The sequence below is a fragment of the Pseudorasbora parva genome, chromosome 3 (assembly GCF_024679245.1).
Source record: "Pseudorasbora parva isolate DD20220531a chromosome 3, ASM2467924v1, whole genome shotgun sequence".
In the NCBI taxonomy this organism is placed as follows: Eukaryota; Metazoa; Chordata; class Actinopteri; order Cypriniformes; family Gobionidae; genus Pseudorasbora; species Pseudorasbora parva.
The window spans coordinates 16,015,190-16,034,539 of NC_090174.1; positions in this window are offsets into that span (position 1 = coordinate 16,015,190).

The following is a 19,350-nucleotide window of genomic DNA, read 5'->3' on the forward strand; positions in this document are numbered from 1 at the left end:
TGGTGGGGTAATTAAACGTGATATGTGGTGATGTCACAATCACGTTGCATTGTGGTATATGAAGCTGCCTGAAGTGTACATATGAAGTAGACTCGCTCACTCGGTCAAAATCAAGGGAGCAAGGGTCTGACCATATAAACTTCCCTTGTCCACTTCACAAAGTGGAACGCACTTCAAAATGGCGGCGGGGATTCCCCCAAGGGGAAGTGCTTAGGGAAGTTTGCAAGTGCGTGTCTTAAAGTGGAGTGGAACGCAGCATATGTTTTACCAGTGGTGAAGTATCCATTAAAATATTGTTTACTAAAGTCATCTTCCTCGTCCTTCTTCATCTTCTCCTTCGTGCATTATCATCACCACTAGGGCGTGACAGAACGACAGACCAAACTAACCAACTAAAAGTAAACCAAGACCATCATTTGTAGGAGTCTTTTTCGTGTTCAGTGTTTTATTTTCCGTTTTTTCCCTGCGTGCACCATGACCCTTCCCGCGGTCGAGCTAATGTGCCTTGAGCAGGGAGAAAGCGCCCCCGAGAGACATTTAGAACTCTTCATGGATCTTGCCCATCAGACCACCTTCCCGGACTACTGCCTGTGCTCGTTCCTGTTCGTGGGACTCAACGCTGCCACACGAGCACAGCTGTCTGGGGAGGGTCCTCGAGGGAGCTTCTCATCGTATGTGGAGTGAGTGCTGGCATCCTGCAACTTACCAGTCACCATCGTGGATGCCCCCAGCCCCACTCCTGATCCGGGACCCAGCCCAGTACCACCTCACAACGAGGAATGGCAGGATGTGCCCACCGCAGATGGTGAGAAGACCTCAGAAGCGAAGCCTGAGGGGAATCTGTCTGACCAGGTGTGTGAGCTAACTGACCCTTCCATCGCCGAGGGAGTCCTTGTGGAGTTTGAGGGAAGGGAGATGAGCCCCGCCCACCCTCCCGCCACTGAGAGTGAGTACTGGATCAGCTTGGACAGTTTGCTTTCCTGTGGAGAGAACAATTTCCTGTGAACCCTCATCGCATCCAAACCTTCGTCAATCAGTCTTGTTAACCCCACCCATCCTCCCTCTCCCACCAATTTTTCCAAACTGCCAGCTACTGCCATAGTCCTGTGAACACCAGCTGTTATCTTCAGTCTCCTCCTCAGTCTTCTACCACTCCTACAGACCAGTCATCGTCTCCTCCCATAAGTCCCTCACCTTCACCTCTGCCTCCACTCAGCGGTCAACCCGTGGATCTGCTGGGAGTCACCAATCCCGGGAAGGTTGAAGCCCGTGGCTCTGCCTCCAGCCTCCGGGGGTTCCGATCCACCTCGACTCGTCATCCCAGCTCCTACGCCCTCACTCCTCCCTCCAGCAAGGACCATCGGCCATTCGGCATCGCAGGGCTCCCTCTGTATGTCGGCTCCAACTGGCCCCAACTCCGAACGGCGACCTTGGGGCATCCTCCTGGCTGGGACCTGGATCCTCATCGGGATGTCCCTGCTCGAGGCCATCCTGTGGCTCCTCCCATCTTCCACTCCTCCCTGGACTCTTATGTGTTGTTATCTTCATTGTCTCTCTGTCTGTTGCCAGGTCCTGTGTCCGCGCCCTCCTCCGGAGCCCCCGCCCTCCCTCCTCAGAAGTTCCCGTTATCGGAGTGAGGACACGCCTTTTCGGAGGGGGCGTATTGTAACATGTCTATCTATCTGTTGCCACCACCATCCTTCACTAGTTTAGTTTAGCCCTGTTAAGTTAATTGATCATCATCTGTATCACCTGTCCCCCTCATTATGTTCTCATCAGTGTGTGTATTTAGTTCCTTTGTGTTCACTCGTTTTTTCACTCGTGTTCACTCGTCCACTTTGTGTCTTTGTCCGTCGTCCTTAATAGACCCTTCTATACCCGTCAATAGAGAGTTTAAAACTGTTTTTTATAATCCTGCATATTGTTTGATTACCACAACCATCTTGGATATTGTACTGTAAAACACATGGCTATTATTACACATACTACACAATTAACACATTACCTGGGTGTGCTCTTTGATACCAATCTTTCATTTGAAAGCCACGTTTCTAGCATCTGTAAAACCGCATTCTATCATCTTAAAAATATATCTAAATTACGGCACATGCTTTCAATGCAAAATGCTGAACAGTTAGTACATGCGTTCATGAGCTCAAGGCTAGATTATTGTAATGCTCTACTCGCTTAATAAACAAACTCCAGCTAGTCCAAAATGCAGCAGCTAGAGTTCTTACTAGAACCAGGAAGTATGATCATATTAGTCCAGTTCTGTCAACACTGCACTGGCTCCCTATTAAACATCGCATACATTTTAAAATCTTGCTTATTACTTACAAAGCACTAAATAGTTTAGCTCCCCGGTACTTAAGCGAGCTCTTAACGCATTATACCCCATCACGTCGATTGCGGTCTCAAAACTCTGGCCAGTTGATAATACCTAGAATATCTAAATCAACTGCAGGCGGTCGATCATTTTCCTATTTAGCTCCTAAATTGTGGAATAGTCTTCCTAGCATTGTTCGGGAAGCAGACACACTCTGTCAGTTTAAATCTAGACTAAAAACACATCTCTTTACTATGGCATACACATAGAACATTTTTAACTTTCATTATTCAATTCAATTGACTGATTGTTAGGCTGCATTAACTAGGTCAGCCGGAACCGGGAACACTTCCCATAACACCTGATGTACTCGTTACATCATAAAAAGAGTGACATCTACGCTAATGTTAGTCTCTCTGTTTATCCCGAGGTTTATCCCGGATCTGGGCCCTGTCCGGATCGGATGGTGGACCTGCCTGGACATGACCAACGCATCCTGGAGTGTCTGCTGAGCCGTGTCAAATGGTGTCTCCTCCGAATTTGCCTCACTGGCACGACATGCTCAAAACCCGTCTTCGGCGCAATAATTCCGATCTTTCATGTATTCATACTCTTGTGTAATTGACGCCCCATCCTAAATAAATCTGTCTCTTCCGTGATACCCTGAAAATTTTGAATAATCCGATCTAATATGATTTCCGACCTGTAAGGTTGCCAGAATAATAATCTTACACGGTGTGTTAATAGGCCAGAGGAGAACTGGCACCCCGACTGAGTCTGGTTTCTCCCAAGGTTTATTTTTCTCCATCATGCCCCGATGGAGTTTTGGTTCCTTGCCACTGTCGCCTTTGGCTTGGCTTGCTCAGTTGGGGACACTAAAAATATGATTAAAGTTATTCAACTTATTATACAAATAAAATATATGAATTAGGTCTTATTTAATTCTATAAACTATAATACTGATCTGCCAACATTGTCGCTATATGATAAATTAAAATAAGCTGATAACATCACTGTTTTCTCCAGTACGGCTGTACAGCCAAATCTAATTTTGTCGCAATATTACCCTGTTTGACACTGTGAAGCTGCTTTGACACAATCGTGATTGTAAAAGCGCTATATAAATAAAGTTGATTGATTGATTGATTGACCTTTATAACCAAATCATTAGAATCTGAATAAGTTCAGTGATTCAGCCACTACATGATGATTATATAATCATCATTAAAGAGCCAAATCGCCTGGCCATGTTTCTGTCTTGGCTTTCCATGCCATAACAATAGTGCTTTACAAACACAGTTAACGCTACCAGAAAACTAACGTTGAAGAGATAAGGGTCAAGAGCCCAACTAATGAAAATACTGTTCACCAGCATGGTGACTTCATATAAAACTGTACTTTTCATTAAAACAGAAATTACAACAATAAAGTCCGTTTGGTTAGTAATGTGTGAAGCTGGTAATGTTTGTGGAGTTGTTTAATCCTCAGAGATTGAATGTCTTCTTTGATCTTCAGTTGATTTCATCTAAAGCTGTGGCTGAAGTCAGTTGTAGTTCTTGTGTTTCTCTGTGCTTTAGTGATTCTGCTCATTATCATTAGGTGTTCATCATTAATGCTCAATCATCATTTAATTATCTAATTAAAGGGGTACTTCAGCGCTGGGAAGATGAATCTGTATTTAAACTGGGTCATTAATGTAGTAGAAATGTGAAATTATTTTTGAAGTTGGTGCTTTCTAGACTGAAAAAAGACAGAAAATTTATTTTTGTCTCATGGGGATGAAAGACTACAATTCCCAGAATACTTCGCTGCCCTGTGAGGCCATTCCCAAAGCCACCACTACTGGATTACAGTGACTGAGTTCAGAAGTACAATTAAATACTGAACATGTGTGTTCAATATAACGATCGAGTTGCCGCGTGAGTCTCACAGCAGACTCGGATTAGGAGTCAGATTACATTTAACGTCATAAATGAGTTGATGAGCTCTCATGATGAGAGCTGAGGTAATCGCGACCACATTCGCGGCATACATTCACAACGCATTTTCAGTTCATGCCTTTGGAAGCTTAACTTTCATAGAAATTAATTTGAGAAGTTAAAACACTTACATTGCTTAGCATCCGTTTAAATTAATGGCTGTAGCTGAGCTGTGCTGTAAGTATGATCTCCATTCCCCATGCACGAGTTGAAAACATGCGGAAATGGCTCCCTCTGCTGGCTGTAGTCTTTAGGCTCTGGGCAAACATTCCTCTTGTGACGCAAATATCATCAATTAGCGTCACGAGAGGAATTTTTCCAGAAATAAAATGCATAAATCTCTAGTCTCAGAGGGATATAAGAGGGGGGAGCACAATCATTTGAATATACTCCAGGGTTTCTACTGATACAAAGCCATATGTTAATTCGCTGAAGTAACCCTTTAACGTCAACACTGCTTCAATGGTTCTTTAACTTAGTAGTGAGCACACACATGAACACTAGGATGTGGTACATGAGCATTTTTCTGTGTGCTTTTACAACATTCTTAACTGTTTCATTTACGTATAACTGGCATATATCAATCACATTGGCCCTCATTTATCAATCTTGCGTAGAAACTGGTGTATATGTTGGCGTAAGATTCTGCTTACACTTCTCTCATCGCCTGATTTATGAAGCTGTGCGTACCTCTGCAATCCAGGTGTACGCAATACTTGCCCTTGATAAATGTGGCGGCTGAAAACGATCGTCATTAGAATAACACGCCCCTATATATTCAAGTCTCCGCCTCCACCACGCCCTCATTTTATGCCATGGACAAACAGAAGACTAGCCTAGAAATCTAGATGCACCCTAGCGGCAGCTAATTTAATTTGCCCGCAAGTGTCGTCTAGGCACTCTCAATACCATTCTGAGCTGTGTTCCTCAAAATCTGGATGGCCCAATCACATCATGTATAGAGTTGGCGGGCGGGGCCATAATGACGACGGCCGAGTTGCGTTTGCGTGCTTCTAGTAAACACAGAAACTGGCGAACGGCGGCGGTCTTTCGAATCAGCTTTGACCGCGACTCTGGAAGACTTGGAGTTAAGCTTTTCTCTGAGAAAAGAACAAAAAACGGCACTGAAGTCATTCTTAAAAAGGGAAGATGTGTTCGGAGTTTAGCCGACCGGATACAACGAATGTTTAATCAGTCAGCGAGCTCTGTTTAACCTTCACTCTGGTTGGTGTAGCCCTATCCTATCGCGTGCAGAGGGAGTTTGAAAGACAACCGTTTATCCCGCCCCTCGAATTGAGATTGTCTATGGTGAGTTTCCAGACCAAACATCTTGATGTAGGTCTGGCTTGTCAGGCTTACAGAAGACGGCAAAAGAGGCGAAACTTCTCCGACGTGGAGATCGGGCGCGCTCAATCATCTCACTAGTCCACTAGTCAGGGCACTGACTAGGACATAAGTCAATGGGCTGACTCCCTGATCAGTGCTCTGAATACTGAACTAGTGAGATGATTGAGACGCGCCCATCGAGACCATCGAAGTGGAAAAAAACCCTGAAATTGTTTTATTTGGGAGTTTAAAGAGTGGGATTAAAGGCACTCTTAATAGTGTGGGGGTTGAAAAGCGCACTCCAGCAGTTTAAATAGCTGTTTGGATGATAAATTACCATCACAATGCATTATTTTACAGCACGTTTTGAAACAATTAGCATTTAATTTCGTGTCACGGTACATGTATTGGGGTGTACAATAGTGATGATGATGTGATGTGGAGTAAAATTCATTCACATTAATAATTACATGACAATTTGTAAGATTCTTCTTATTATTATTATGATTATTATTCTTAATGACGCTTGTTATTTAGAATAATAATGTCGTTTTTATTGATTTTATTATTATTTAAAAGAAGAAGGTCATTTTTATTATTTTGTCAGTCTGAATTATTTTAGTCCCAGTCCGTGCGCAGCTGCCGGGCCAGGCGTACCTGAAACGTCAGATAAAGCTCACAGGCTCGCGACTGGAGGAATACATATGCCTACAAATCAAACGGTTTGGTAAAGTCACACAAATTAAACATTGACGTTCATGTTGCACAAAAATAAACACTGAATGTTGTTGTTCTGGTTTTTAACAGTGGGTCATATAACATATCTTGTCAGTGCATTTTGTGGTGTTAGGAATTGTTTTTGCGCATTTTCGCACTAACTCAAACGTGCGTACACCACCTCCTGAGTTGGCGTAGGATTTGAGCGTTCCGTACGCCAACGTCCATATTGATAAATCTCAAAGTCATCTTGGGTTTGGGTGTACGCAAGGTGTACGCTGGAAATTTGGTGTACGCACTTTTGATAAATGAGGGCCATTCAGTTTATTAATACAATTACATAAATCTTACCTGTTTCATTTATGTATACTTACATATATCAATCACATTAAGTTTATTAATTTGTTTATGAAAAAATAATCCAAATCCATTGAAAATTTATATGCAATTTAAATACATAAATCTTTATGCTATTTGTTTATTTTTTCTTTTAGTCTTTACATTTTATGTAATACTTAATGGCTTTCTATTTATATTTATATAAAATAAAATAAAAACAGTGCCTCCTCTAACCATGCCTAATTTCATAGTGTGCAAAAAGATCCCCATAAAATTTACGGTAAAAATATGGCAGCTGTGGTTGCCAGAACTTTACCCTAAAAAATACAGCAGTAACGTTTTAGATTTTACGGGACAGCAGCATATAATTTAAAGGTTTATGTAATAATTACGGTTAAAAACATTTATTTTACAGGTCAAAACTGTATAATTTAAAGGTTTATACATTTTATTTTATTTAGCAGTAAAATACCGTTAAATGTACAGTTATTCGAAGTGAAAAATAACAGGTCATTGTGTAATTAACAGTGAAAAAACATAAATTGACATTCCCAGAATTCCCTACGTTACACTTCGCATTTGATGCATTTTCATTTAATTAACTATGATTCTTCTTAGTTTTTTCTAATCACTTATGTACATTAAGGTTTTATGTTACATCTAATAATGTTAAATTAATGTTTATTGCATTTTTAAAATGTCATGTGTGTTACCATGATGGGGTTTGGTGTTTAGTGTTTGTGTGTGCACCTTCTATATATTAATATTGTCCCTCCAAAAGCTGCGTGTGATGAGCTTTGATTCATCATGTGATTCTCATCACCACTGTAATTGGTGGCTGTCATTCTATATAGAAGGTACATAACAGATATTAGCATTTCAATAAGTTGGTTATTTAATATTATTTCAGTTCAATAAATATTTTTTACCGTTATTGTTTTATAGTGTACTGTGTACACATAATTACCACATTATAAACCTTTAAATTATATGCTGCTGTTCCGTAAAATCTAAAACGTTACTGCCTTATTTTTTAGGGTAAAGTTCTGGCAACCACAGCTGCCGGTTTTTTACCATAAATTTGATGGGTATTTTTTTAGTGTACAGTTTTGAATTGTAAAATAAACAGTTTTCAACCGTGGTTATTACATTATAATCCTGTTAATTATATATTGTTGCCCCGTAAAAACGAAAACGTTACTGCTGAATTTTTTTTTACGGTAAAAATCTGGCAACCACAGCTGCCGTTTTTTTTTTTTTTTTTTACAGTGTATATTTTTAAGATGGTAGAATGCAGTTTTACAGATGCTAGAAACGTGGCTTTCAAACGAAAGATTGGTATCAAAGAGCACACCCAGGTTCAGGGGCGGAGCCAGACGATGTAAACATTCGGGGCTTAGCCCAAACCTAGGGGGGTCCGGGGGTATACTCCCCCGGGGAGATTTTTTTCCTTTTACATCAGCTAAATTCACTATTTTTCAGGCTGTTTGAGATAATAGAATGCCTAAAAATCTATATACTATCTGGGAAAATAAGTTAGTAAAAAAAATAAAATAAAAAAATAATTCACCCAGTAGAGCCTACAACCTGTTTGGTATTTAACTGTTCTCCAGCTGTAGTGAATCCAAAACACCAAACATGTTAAGGATGACTAATTTTAACCCCTGGCAAATAAAAAAGGCAACCATTATCTGACTATTTTTAAGTTAGCCTGCATAGGTGAAATTGGAATTTGGTGTAAACATCATTACTAATCTTTAGAGTTCAGTTTGGTTTACTTTGTGCTTAGCTGACAAATTTGATACATCAGAATCCATGACCAATCAGATGTTGTTTTCGGCTGCAAACTTTCGCGGTTGGTTAGTTCTACAAAGGAAATGCCCATATTTGGATTAGACAGCTCTGTGTGTGAGACAGAGCTTTATAATGATACCAGGCATGACATGTTTCTGTGAATGGAGACGGCACGGGAGCTCGCGTTAGAATAACTTTGGATGATTTCAGGTAGAAATCTAAAGGCGCACGGTGACAAAATATAATGAAATAACACCCTTAAATGTGTAATGTTGCCTTTTTTTTATTGTGACATGAAAGCTTACATGTTAAGGGAGTAAACTGGCCCAAAATCTCAAAATTGACTTTGTTTTCACCTGTCGTGTCTCGCCTTAATAAGTAAAACCTAACGTTAATCTTCAACGCAACTCTAGCTAGCCAGCAGTACAGTCATTTAACTCAAGTGTTACAACAGCGGATTCACAAACCTGTAACACGCTTGTCTGACGCAGAATCTCTCTCTGGCCGGTGAGGTTTACTGTTCCTTTTAAAAAAAAATGTGTAGTGTCCATGTTAACTATAGTTCACTACGACGCCGGTGAAATACAAAAGCCCGCCAATCCCTGATGACAACGACGAAGAAGAAGATGTATATTCTTCTTCGTTAGTTTTTATTGGCAGTTGGCATTGGTAAACAAGCTGGGGATTTTGCAACAGTCTATGTGTGCAACGCATTGCCGACCGCCACACACACGGTAAAGGAGCTTTTGTTTCATTTTTTGCCGCTCCAGTCTGAAAGACTGAGAGGAAAAGAAACAAAATTAAGTTTTTTTTTTTTTTTACTAAAAGATTCGGGGCTTTTGACAAAACATTCGGGGCTTAAGCCCCATTAGCCACCCCCCCGCTCCGCCCCTGCCCAGGTTCCTCACTGACGACGAGGACTTGACAGAGCAGTCATCAAGTGTTGACCGTAGGTTACTACTTGTGGTGCTTTTCTGTCCAATAATTAAAAATTCAGTTTTATCTGAATTAAAGGCCCATTGAAGTGCCTTGAAACGCTCCGCATTATTCAATATGTTGATGTAATTTCCCCTGAAACGGCTTCAGCTGTTAGCAGCTCCTCCCCTTTTTTGAAACAGCCAATAGTGTTTCGTTAATATACAGTGTGACTAGAGCGCAAGAGCAGACCTTTCTTTGTATGGTAAAGCCAGTTTCCTCTAACACTGTTTACCATCATAATCGCCTCCATATCGGTTTGAAATGCAGCATTCTATGCCGAATTCAAATGGGTCAATATGTTTGTTGTATGTCAATATGTTTGTTGGGAGCCCCTCTTTGAACTGTCACCTTATCGTGGTGGAGGGGTTTGAGTACCTGAATGATCCTAGGAGCTATGCTGTCCGGGGCTATATGCCCCTGGTAGGGCCTCCCAAGGCAAATAGGTCCTTGGTGATGGGTCAGCAGTTCACAAGCCCACTATGACCAACGTAAAATCAAAGACCGAGATGTCGCCTGGCATGGCGCAGCCGAGGCCCCACCCTGGAGCCAGGCCCGGGGTTGGGGCTCATTTGCGAGCACCTGGTGGCTGGGCCTTCCCCCATGGGGCATGAGGGATCATAAGGGGCTGGTGCGTAGTGGATCGGGCGACAGTCGAAGGCGAGGCCCCCGACGACCCGATCTCTTGACACGGAAACTGGCTCTAGGGACATGGAATGTCACCTCGTTGGCGGGGAAGGAGCCTGAGCTTGTGCGGGAGTTCAAGAGATACCGACTAAAAATAGTCGGGCTCACCTCCACGCACAGCTTGGGCTCTGGAACCACACGAGAGAGAGGCTGGACTCTCTACCACTCTGGAGTTGCCCATGGTGAGAGGCGGCGGGCTGGAGTGGGTTTGCTTATAGCCCCCCAGCTCAGCCGCCATGTGTTGGAGTTCACCCCGGTGAACGAGTCAGGGATAGGTTTCTCACTGTCATTTGTGCTTACAGGCCGAATGGCAGTGCAGAGTATCCGACCCTCTTGGGGTCTCTGGGAGGGGTTCTGGAAAGTGCTCCGACTGGAGACTCCATCGTTCTACTGGGGGACTTTAATGCCCACGTGGGCAGTGACAGAGACACCTGGAGGGGTGTGATTGGGAGGAACGGCCCCCCTGATCTGAACCCGAGCGGTGTTCTGTTATTGGACTTCTGTGCTAACCATGGCATGTCCATAACGACCACATTGTTCAAGCATAAGGGTGTCCATCAGTGCACATGGCACCAGGACACCCTAGGCCGAAGGTCGATGATCGACTTTGTGGTCGTCTCATCTGACCTTTGGCCGGACACTCGGGTGAAGAGAGGGGCGGAGCTGTCAACTGATCACTACCTGGTGGCGAGTTGGATCCGATGGCAGGGGAGGAAGCTGGACAGTGGCGGTTGGGGACAGTGCCTATGGACTGGCAGACCGGGGTGGTGGTCCCTCTTTTCAAGAAGGGGGACCGGAGAGTGTGTTCCAACTACAGGGGGATTACATTTCTCAGCCTCCCTGGGAAAGTCTATGCCAGGGTACTGGAGAGGAGAATTCGGCCGATAGTGGAACCTCGGATTCAGGAGGAGCAGTGTGGTTTTCGTCCCGATCGTGGAAAACAGGACCAGCTCTATATCCTTCACAGGGTGCTGGAGGGTTCATGGGAGTTTGCCCAACCAGTCCACATGTGCTTTGTGGATTTGGAGAAGGCATTTGACTGTGTTCCTCGTGGTACCCTGTGGAGGGTGCTCTGGGAGTATGGGGTCCCCTTGCTTAGGGCTGTACGGTCCCTTTACGACCAGAGCAGGAGCTTGGTTCGCATTGCCGGCTGTTATGAACGCCTTGAGCGGTTGGAGACTCCAATGGACAGAGGAAACAGTTGGTCAGGGTTAAGTGGTTTTTATTGTGGCACAGGGTGACAGACACTCAGGTGGGAGAAAAAACCAACAACAAAAGAAAACAAAACTTAGATGCAACAAAATATAAACTGCACCAAACAATATATAATGGTGGAAACAACCTGACCTGTGTGTGCAAACTGCACTACATAAGCAGCACATTCCCAGAGACTCTCTCACAGTCTCTTAAGAGTCTCCAGTTGTAGACTCAGACTGTCCATGGTCTGCCTAGACCTCTCCACACCTCCTATCTCTGAACTGCCCAACTAACTTTCTGGAGTCATTTTATAGGCCTGACTCCTCCTACTTTGGAACCTACCATTTTGGAAGGTGACATGTTGCACAGACATCACAGGAATACATAATCAAAAATAACAAAACAATAACAAGAATAATTAATACAAATAAAGATGCAAACAAGAAATCATATCTGCAAATATACATAAAAATACATATTGAAAGAAAACAAATAACTTGAGAAGCCTTTCTCTCCTACACCTGAGAATTGACTCTCCAATGACGGCACAAGATGGAGGACAAACAACTATAAATGGATTGGCTGTCAAATTAAACAGGTTTGGCCAACGACTACTCAAATCTGGTAAGTATCATCTGTATCTCTCACACTGTATTCAATAAACGATGTAAAGCAAATACTTGTGGTGGTGATTTATTTCTATATGAGAAAACAGTTTTATTATGCTATCATCTGCACTTGATTGCTAATTCACATTTCTCAGGTAACACTACACACAGGACATCGTACCAACAGTTTACAACACACAGTTACATCAAATATTCCACAGTTCCATGCATACATGAATGTATGTCAGCTAACAGACTGATAATACATGAGGCCGGTGTGTGTGTGCATTACGTGCATGTGTATGTGTGTGTGTAGTCCATGACTAGTCGCAGGCTTACCCTGTGACACCGGCAGTAAATCAAATTTGTTCCCGGTGCATGTCGGTCTCCGGCAGGGCTGCCCTTTGTCACCGGAGATTTGAGGCTACCTCATAATTTTTATGGACAGAATTTCTAGACGCAGCCAAGGGCCGGAGAGTGTCCGGTTTGGGGACCACGCGATTTCGTCACTGCTCTTTGCGGATGATGTTGTCGTGTTGGCAACCTCAGACCAGGACCTTCAGCATGCACTGGGACGGTTTGCAGCTGAATGTGAAGCCGCTGGAATGAGAATCAGCACCTCCAAGTCCGAGGCCATGGTTCTCAGTCGGAAAAAGGGTAGCTTGCTCACTTCAGGTTGGTGGAGAGTTCTTGCCTCAAGTGGAGGAGTTTAAGTATCTTGGGGTCTTGTTACGAGTGAGGGAAGGATGGAACGGGAGATTGACAGATGGATGTACGGGCGATATACCGATCTGTCGTGGTTAAGAAGGAGCTGAGCTGTAAGGCGAAGCTCTCGATTTACCGGTCAATCTACGTTCCTACTCTCACCTATGGTCATGAGCTGTGGGTCATAACCGAAAGGACAAGATCCCGGATACAGGCAGCTGAAATGAGCTTTCTCCGCAGGGTGGCTGGGCGCTCCCTTACAGATAGGGTGAGAAGCTCGGTCACTCGGGAGGAGCTCAGAGTAGAGCCGTTGCTCCTTCACATTGAGAGGAGCCAGCTGAGGTGGCTCGGGCATCTATTCCGGATGCCTCCTGAACGCCTTCCCAGGGAGGTGTTCCGGACACGTCCCACCGGGAGGAGGCCCCGGGGAAGACCCAGGACACGCTGGAGGGATTATGTCTCCCGGCTGGCCTAGGAACGCATATGATCCATGCTGCGCTCTCGTGTCTGTAGTCTAAATTTAGACCAGAGCCTTTGAGGTGTGTGCGCTGCTGCGGTGTGTGAAACTAACGTGAAAACAGACTTTATTCGGCTCAAATGAAAGCATATTTACACTGAATCGTTTCCTATCACATATATAGTATGCTATGTCCCTTTCACCATAGAAATTAGTAAATGTGTGTTAACAACTCATGACCGATTTCAACCTTAGCTTCGGCAGTGTAGGGGGCGGGCTTTAGATTCTAGAGAGCATTTAGATTGGACAGAAGATTTGACGATAAAGTGAAGTCTGCGATGATGTCACCAAAATCTGAGATTCGTTTTAACAGAAGTGGGAGACTGTACATTTTGAATGCTTATATCTCCTAAATGCAAATTTTGTCATATTTTTGGAACATACCAGCTTATTCATAACTTTAAGGCTAACCCAGTCATACATACTAAAAGCTAAAAAACTTAAATTTTGATTTCAGTGGACATTTAAATTGCAGGAAATTACTATTCATCCAATTTTTTATATCAGCTATGCATTCCGTTAATCTTGTGAATTCGCAAGTTTCGTCAGGGTGTGAAGAAATATAGAGCTGAGTATCGTCAGCATAACAATGAAAACTAACGCCATGCTTACTAATGATATCTCCCAGTGGTAGCATTTACACGGTTAAGAGCAGCAGTCTATAGTAGCGGTGTACACTGAGCCTTGCGGTACTCCATACTGAACTTGTGATTGGTGTGACATCTCTTCATTTACTGCTACAAACTGTTAACGGTCAGATAAGTACAATTTAAACCATGCCAATCCAATTCCACTAATGCCAACATAATATTGTGATCGATAGTATCGAATGCAGTGCTAAGATCGAGTAACATTAATAGAGTACAACCACGATCAGATAATAAGAGTAAATAATTTGTAACTCTAATTAGAGCAGTCTCAGTATACGGTCTAAATCCTGACTGGAAATCCTCATATATCATTTCTTTCTAAAAAGGAACATCATTTTGAATACGCAGCCTTTTCTAGTATTTTTGATAGAAACGGTAGATTCGAGATTTGCCTATAATTGACTAATTCTTTAGGATCAAGTTGCATTTTTTTAATAAGTGGTTTAATTATAGCCAACTTAAAAGTTTTCGGTACATATCCTAATGTCAAGTATGAATTAATAATATTAAGCAGAGGATCTATGACCTCTGGAAGTATCTCTTTTAATAGCCTAGTCGGTATAGGGTCAAGCATATATGTTGTTGATTTTGATGATTTAACAAGTTTAGCCAATTCTTCTCCTCCCATATCAGTGAATGAGGGTTATTTTTCCTCAGTGACACTAAAATACTCTGTCTGAAGTGATACTGTAGTAGACAGCTGCATGATTATAATTTTATTCCTAATATTAGCAATCTTACTAGTAAAGAAGTTCATAAAGTCATTACAGCTGTGTTGTTTACAAACGTCAGAAGTTTTGTTATTTTTTCTTTATTTTTTGTTAATTTATCCACTGTATCGAATAAATACCTTGTGTTTGTTTTCTTCTAAAGCCGGGTGCACACTGTGCGATTTTGGCCACGATTTGGCTGTCTGGGACAAATTTAGCAAATCCTAAAAGATTCCTCTGATCCTAGGCTAAAATCTGACGTCTTTGGTCGTTAGTTTGACATGTTCACCGGCCGCCGATTAATGAGCGCTGCGATCAAATTTTACCTCAGACGAAATTCTGGCAGTGTCAGAAGATTTGGCACAGAATCCTGCAGTGTGACTTCTCCTACGACGACCGTCAAATATCTCCGTTTTTCAAGACAAACCATGACCAAAACGAGTGCTAGAGATTTCTTTGTAGCCAGCATTTCAGTCCCGCGTGTAATGCAGCTCACTGTCACTGAACGCGTCATTCATTGATGATATGAACTCCGGTCGATTTTTCTTGCGCGCGTCAGTTTTTAGCGCACCTTCACTATCGTGCAGTCTGACATTAATGTCAACTGAGATCTTACAGTGTGACATGGCGATCATGTTCGTACAGTCTGACAAGGGACATTCGCAAAGGATTTTGAAAAATCGCACAGTGTGCAGGACCCATAAGAGAGTTGAGAAATAAGCAGATCTAGCAGTTTTTATGGCCTTTCTGTATGCAATCATGCTCTCTTTCCACAAATTGCGAAAAACCTCTGGAAAAAACTTTTCTTCCAGCTGCGCTCCATTTTTCTGGCTGCTGTCTTAAGGGCCTGAGTGTGCTCGTTGTACCATGACGTTGGATTATTTTCTTTAATCTTCTTTAAGCGCTGGGGAGGATCTATGTCTAAAGTGCTAGTAAAGAGAGAGTCAATAGTTTCTGTTGCAGCATCAAGTTCCTCTTGGCTATTTGAAATGCTGAGGAGATGGAAATGATGAGGAAGATTATGTACAAAGCAATCTTTAGTCGCAGCGGTTATAGTCCTGCCATATTTGAAGTGAGGGGATGTCTTTGCAGCCTTAGCTAAATTAAATATACATGATATTACATAATGATCGGAGATGTCATCGCTCTGCTGCAGAATTTTAACGGTATCTTTTATTCCATATGACATTATTAGATCTAAAGTATGATTACGGCGATGAGTGGGTCTTGATACGTGTTGTCTAACTCCAATAGAGTTTAGAATGTCTCTAAATGCCAATCCCAATGCATCTTTTTCATTGTCTACGTGGATATTAAAATCACCAACAATTAGTATTTTATCTGCAGCTAGTGCTAACTCTGACAGAAAACCAGCAAATTCTTTGATAAAGTCTGTATTGTGCCCTGGTGGCCTGTATACAGCAGCCAACACAATGTAGTCATAATATAATGTAGTTGTCAGATTTCAGCCAGGTTTTTGTCAAACACAGCACATCTAGATTATGATCTATAATCATATAATTAACAATACGCGCTTTTGGCGAAAGGGAATCGAAAATTCAAATAGATTATGTTGTCATATGTAGTTCAATTCGCTCGTGGTTGTGTTAGGCGCTTTCACTTTTATGTGGTCCAGGTCCATGTTAGCAGTATTCCCGGTGTAGAGAATTGCGATCCTCTGTTAATCCTGCGCTAGTCCTGTGTGTAGAGGTTCTGTGTGTGTCCTTAAGATATAACCACACACACACAAACACACCTATTTTGTCATATTAATACCTACAAACCCTCATCATATCCATGTACCTGACACCTCCTCAATAAATTCTCAAACTGCACCATTGGATTTGCCTATTCCTTCTGACCGACGAAGACTCAGTTGATGAGCAATCCAAAATCAGCCGCAGATACACACGGTCTCTTACAACCCCTTTAAGCACTTCTGATCACTCAGTATCTAAATATGATCACTCGATTTCATTCACTCATTCAATGGATTATATTAGTGGAGTAATGTAGGGGATTGTGAATGAGGGTATAGGGAGTGTTCCAAATTTAGTGTTGAATCTGAAATAAATTTGAAACAGCACAAAATAAATGGAATCTAAATGAAAGACTCTTTCATGGCCCGCATTCAAATGTGGTCACATGCTTTAAAGACAGCGAATAAAACATGAGCTAGTAAATATAAAAAAATTGATGAGTGACACTTTTTGTTTTACATTGTTTTAATTATACTTAGGCCTTTGTTCTGCATTCTCTTATTTTATTGTTTACATAATTTAACCAATACAACTTTCTAGCATGTTCATTGTAAACTGTAAATGTATCTTGATATACACAGCTGCATACATAAATGTGCATATAATAAAGCTTTATTTAAAAAGGGAAATGATTTGTTCACTTAAAAGATTATTTCAAAAACACCCTGGAAGTCAGGGTGGTCTTTGGGCCCTCAGATGACACTGGCTTCATTGTAGAAGAGTCCAGGGGCTGAATTGGCCTGACCTTTCACCTATAGAGAACATTTGGTGCAAAAAAAAAAAACATCAAGATGATCACAAACTCTTCAGTAGCTTGAAATATCAGGCAAGAAGGGAACCAAATTCCACACTACAGAAACTCTGGGTAATAACCTTGATGCCCAGAGTCTCAAAACTGTTATGAAAAGAAAAAGAAATGCTACACACATGCCCCCGTCCTAACTTTCATGAGACCTGTGGGCATCAAGTTTGAAATTAGCTCAATTAGTGGATAAAAGTGAAAAATGTCTCTGTTTAAACATTTGTTATAGTTATGTACTGAGAGAGAGTGCGCAAAAGTCGCCAACTTTCTGCAGAGTCAATAGCTACAGACCTTCTTGTGGCCCAACAACCAGGGGCCGAATGGGGCAAAAAAGTGGCCCTGGACTTTCTGGCACAAAGTGGCCCATAACAACTGGTCTGCAACAAGTCATGTCAAGTCACCTTCATTCATTAGCGCTTTTTATATCACACATTGCTACAAAGCAGCTTTACAGTGCTATTGCTTTTGAAGAAAAGTTTTTCATCTCACCTTAAACTCACCAGCTCATTATGCACAGAGCTATTTTAAACCACTTACTAACATAAAAAGATGCTATTTATACAGAGATATATATTTTTTATTGAATGCTTATCATTAACATCAATGAATGACTGGCACACTTCTTTAGATTATAGTCTTTCCTGGAGCACATGTCAATTAATTAATAAATAATAATAATAATAATTTTGATTTTGATTTTTTTTTACACATTTTGATTTTTTTTTCTCCATACCATGAAGTTTAATATCACTAAAGTTCAATACCTATACACTATAAAATCAGCCCATATAAAGGAAGGCTAATTTGGACTATTTTATGGCACCTTTCTAGTGGGTATTTGTCCTTTCAGGAGCTTGACATCTGTCATTTTATGGAATAGAGCTCCAATTGTTTAATATATTGGTCCTGCAGTTTTTTTAATAGTTTTTTAAAATGAAAAATACATCATATGAGAATGATTTCTGCAGGATCATGTGACACTGGAGACTGGAGTAGTTAATGATAAATTCAGCTTTGATCACAGAAATAAATTACACTTTACAATAAAATTCACAACAGCTAATAAAAATTTTATTATATTTATTTATTATATTTTATTTTATTATAATTTTATAATATTTCTTAATATTGTGTTTTTACTGTATATCTTTTATCAAATAAATCTAGCCTTTTTTCAAAAACATTAAAGGGGGGGTGAAATGCTGTTTCATGCATACTGATCTTTTTACACTGTTAAAGACTTGGAATCCCATACTAAACATAGACAAAGTTTCAAAAGTTAAGGTGGACGTTTGATGGGAGTATTTCTTTGTCAAAAATACTACTTCCGGTTAGTCATAAGTTTCGTCAAGTTTTTTGAGATCATGCGTTCCCATTGACGTTAGTGGGGGCGGAATTTCCTTGTATGGGCCTTACGGACAATTCTACCGGAAGCGCGTGAGAGAGAGCGAGGGAGAGAGCGAAAGCAACAGGCTACGCCCATCAAAGCGCTGGCTTGTAGGATGCTGGACAGGTGATATAAACAGTAGCTACTGACTTACCCACTGATAGGCCGGCGGTCGATCTGTATTAGCACTTTCCTTACGCGACGGGCGAATCACTTTCCTCACAGAGCGACTCACTTTCCTCACGCGGCAGGCGAATCACTTTCCTCACTGAGCGAATCACTTTCCTCACCGAGCGACTCACTTTCCTCACGCGGCGGGCGAATCACTTTCCTCACTGAGCGAATCACTTTCCTCACAGAGCGAATCACTTTCCTCACAGAGCGACTCACTTTCCTCACGCGGCGGGCGAATCACTTTCCTCACTGAGCGAATCACTTTCCTCACAGAGCGAATCACTTTCCTCACGCGGCGGGCGAATCACTTTCCTCACTGAGCGAATCACTTTCCTCACAGAGCGACTCACTTTCCTCACTGCAGCGCGCTGCTGCACACGTCATTATTTAGCTCCACTCACACGACACGCCCCCACCCGCTCGGCTTTTTTCGGAAAGACTCGGAACAGCGCATCTTTCTTATATAATTATAAAAAAAATAAAGACTTTTCGGAGATATGCAGGATGCAATGCTACTCTATAGGTACTCAAGATTGACATGACACTGACTGAAACTGAGTGTTTCACCCCCCCTTTAAAAAGTTTAATTATTTCAAACTGTTATTGCTAGTGTGTAAAATATGTGAACTAACTAGCAAATTATAGTCAACATGTACAGCATACGCTCAATTCTGAAGTATAAATTTGGCTTAATTTC